Source organism: Chelon labrosus (genome assembly GCF_963514085.1).
Source record: "Chelon labrosus genome assembly, chromosome: 22".
In the NCBI taxonomy this organism is placed as follows: Eukaryota; Metazoa; Chordata; class Actinopteri; order Mugiliformes; family Mugilidae; genus Chelon; species Chelon labrosus.
In genome coordinates this window covers 15,368,791-15,373,048 of record NC_140355.1, presented here as the reverse complement: position 1 = coordinate 15,373,048, position 4,258 = coordinate 15,368,791, and positions in this window count along the sequence as shown.

Below are 4,258 nucleotides of genomic sequence, written 5' to 3'. Positions count from 1 at the left end.
TACTATATTAGTATAAAGAAAGTACAATCTTATCAGCTTAAACATGATTTAATACAGATCCATATGCAGTCAAAACATTATGACCACCCTCATAATACTGTGTAGATTCAGATTCAGATTCAAATTCAGAAAACTTTATTTGTCCCCGGGGGACAATTTAAGACACATATGAGAAGCATAAGTGGAAAACCAAAACACTTTTAAAGAAAGTAAAAATAGAACCATAGACAATATATACAAAAACTATGCCATAAATGTTTAAAACTTTCCAAACCGTCTATGGAGGATGTAAACATGACTGTATGAACAAAGTGGATAAAGTGCAGACAGGGGAATGTTATATGTTATTGCACTCTCCCTTGTGATTCCCTTGTGCCTCCAAAACAGTTGGGACTCATCTGAGAAGGGACATGTGTCTTCTGAGGGTGTCCTGTGGTGTCTGGCAACAGAATGTTGTTAGTGGGGACCGCTGGGTCCTGTGGGTTGAGGGGAGGGGCCTCTGTGGATCATCCCACAGATACTTGATCAGTTTGGGATCTAGTGAATTTGGAGGCCAGGTCAACACCTTGTGCTGTTCTTCATGTTTTTTTTTAGTTGTTCCTAAAGTGTTTTTGTGTGAGTACATGTGTCAGGCTGCGTCCTGCTGGGGATCAAGGAGCGTCATTGCTATGGGGTGGGGGTGCCTGCTCTGGTTTAGGTGGGTGCTATATGTCTAAGTAACATCCACATGAATTAATGCCAGGTCCAGAAGTTTCCCAGCAGAACACTGAATTGTCACAAGATGGTCAATGTTATTAACTTCTCCTGTCAGTGGTCATAAACTTATGCCTGATTTGTGTTAAAAAGTATTCATCCCCTTGGATGTTTTTCCTTTTTATTGCTTTCATAAATGGAATAATGGTCCATGTAATTTTTCTTTTATTAGCAAAATAAATAAATAATAATAATTAAAAACCTTTACGGCTAAAGTGAAAACAAAAAGTGATATCTACAAAGAAACAGATGAATTAAACCTACTTAACTTGCCAGTCTAAATGCATGAGAAGTTCACAAGTTAACAAACAAACTGAGTACATTTCAATATTACGGTCCCTATTCTGCTTCTCTAGTCATCCCTCCAGCTACTACTACATTAAAATTCTCTCTCTATATGTTAATTAAATAAATAATACACATCTGTACTTTTACATTGTGGTTGTGCTGCTTTCACTTAAGTATAGAAGCTCGATAGTTTTTCAGCCACTGCTTAAATCATAATTGACAGCTGCTGCAGAGTGACCACACTGCACATGCTCACTAAAGCCTTGTTTGTATATCTTTTCTCAGTGACTTTTCTATGTACTTTGCATGACAGATAAATGACAAGCCCAGCATTTTAAAAACATTCGAAAATGGAGCCTTTGTTTTATTCAGTAGGCGTTTTTATGTAATCAGTATATCTTATCATGTCTTCTTTGCAGGTACATTTGTGTGGAGAGGACGTGACTTCAGCTTCCTCTGTGGTAGTTGGCCACAGTGAAGAAGCAGTTACCTTTAACTGTGGTTAAAAGGAGACTCTGTAGGTGGGGCCAGTGGGTTTAAAGGGTCACTGTTTTGGGTCAAAGGTTGGGCAACATTTTCCCAAAGAAGAAGTGACTGAAACCCACAGTGGAGGAAAGACAGACCGACTCTTGTCTCGTCGTGCAGGGCAGAGGAGGAGGGAGTGGGGCTTTCCGTGGCACAGCAGGCCGAATACAATACCATCTTTGAGCCAAAGACAGATTACTGCTGGTGGAAGATAGAACAGTATCACACTTTACCTCTGTGGCTGCTTTGCGGGCTCATTGAATAACAAATTAAGCACAATATACCTGTGTGGCCGAGCTGCAAAAAGTCTATAATGATAAGAAGAATTAGCCTGCGTCCTGAAATATGCCAGTGCTTCCAGGCATCATGAGCTATACAACAAATTGTTTATTCTCATATCAGCCCCTGGTGATTTGAAAGCTTAGAGTCGAAAGGCTGGCTGCAGTTAAAAGGGGACAGCAAGTGCTGCTGAAATGAATACGAAAAGCAGCTGGGTTTATCTTCACTCACTCTGTGACATGTGCTGCTAAGAGAAAACAGGTGACCCAAGAATGTGTGCTGAAACCTAAATGTAATACTGGAGCTCAAATGATTTGTTGCTACTAAGACTGCTCTGCATTTTTAAAGACATATTTTATGTACTAACAGGATTGCTGTACTATAAATGTCCTTGTACGTCTTTCTTATCTTGTCCGTCCCGCTTTTCTTATTTTGTCTCTCTATCATGGTCAAAACCCTTTGCTTCTCTATGCTGCTGTCATTCTGCACAACATGTATTGCTTAAATTGTAGAAGTTAAAAAAGAGAACTATATTTCAATGCTTATTGAGATAAGAGTAGAATTTGTGAATGCACAATCAAACAGTGTCACAAAGACATACACACACACACAATAGATGGGAAAAAAAATAGAGTAAGGTGTAGATTTCCTCTGTAAGTATATGATCTTCATGCCTGAGCTCTTCAGACACACCATTCGGATATATTTAGAGTCCCTAGCTGGTGTATCCATGCCACAAGGCAGACCACAATTATTCATAACACCGGAAGAGCCAGTGCTGGTCTGAGATCAGTCAAGAGGAGAGTGCATGTGTGCCGATTGGGACGGGACAGGATTAACACCACAAGAGTCAGAGGTCAGGGCCTGTGGACCTCTCATATTGAAAGTATATGCACTAAACTCTGCAAGTGAGTCGAAAGAGTTAAACTATTTAACTTTAAATTTAATACTACAAAGGTTGTACAGTTTAGCTTCGGTGCGCATACCAACTTTCACAGCTGATAGTAGTTCTGAAGAAGTTAAGGCCTAACGACTATAAACAGAGGTTAGAAAAGAGCTTTGTCACAATTAAATGAGCCATAACTAAACATGGAATTATCTCACTGTATGTTTCCAAAATAAAAATGAACTTAAAATTATTATTTGCACTTTTTTTTCAGACAACCGAAAGAGATCCTCCTGGGAGTAGTTTGTGCTACTTTCTGCTGCATTCATACCAGAGAGAGGAGAGCGCCACAGTTATGTGTGCTTGTTGTTCAAGTTACAGCCTCCAGTTGGCCTCTCTTCTCCTCCGTGAAGTTTTCTCCAACTTTCCTACTTGAGTAAGCTAAAATGCATGTCATATGTTTATACTTAAGCTCAACTGTTTTCCTGGTATACATTGAGTACCCAGTTATTTAGCTGCACCTAGCCCAAACTGCAAAATACATCCTGATACAACTGTGTGAGTCGGTGTGGCTGAACTTTATTCTCCTGTTAAACACTTTTATTCTCCTGTGTTGTGTTTATTATATTTATTGCACACTCAACGAGGGTAAGTGTTGAAATAATAGACACACCTCTTATGCAGCAAAATATTCAACAACACCACAAACTACAAAGCAACCATATAAAGCCTCTCTTTGAAGTAGCTTAACTGGAAATGATAACTTTCATAAATGTTACTGTAGGTGTGTTATATTATCATTAGCTAAGTGCAATAAACTAGCACCTAAGCCTATAACTCTATTCAGGCTGATCATCATATTACCTTCAAGAAATGTGTCAAAGCAGCACCATCTAGTGGCAATGAGTGAGCATCTCAGTATAGTTTATGAACTACTGCACAAATCCTAAAGTTGTGGCTATTTGTGTATTTTCTGCCTCTGGTTTGTGTTGAACCCAAACATGCTCTATGCATTTAAGCAATTTCATCCAATAAAGATATAAATCTATAATATGTGTGGCATGAGTGTTGTTTTCACCGGAAGTCCCGCCTCAGATCTAAAAAACAAAAAGAGGTGAAGCCCGCCCCCTGGCTGCAAAATATGTCCAGTGTTTGTGAATTTGCTGTAGCTCCAATTTACTATTAGCTTTAATGGTCACCAGGATGGTTTCTCTGAATATTATACCATGCCTACACCATAACATCAAGATAAAGCTAACCTTTAACCTTTAACCTGTGCAACATCTCCACTTCTGCAAGGTAGCAGCAAGCTACAACAAAGTGGAGTCATATTTTGTCAGATGTGCAAATTAAGTAGTTAATGTGATATTGAACAATAATTAAAATCTATCTATCTATCTATCTATCTATCTATCTATCTATCTATTTTTCAATTTTCAGCACCAACTCGCGTCTTTTTCTGTGGGACGCGAATCCTCCAATCACTTTCGCCAATGCTGTCACGTGATTCCAGCCGACCAATAGGAA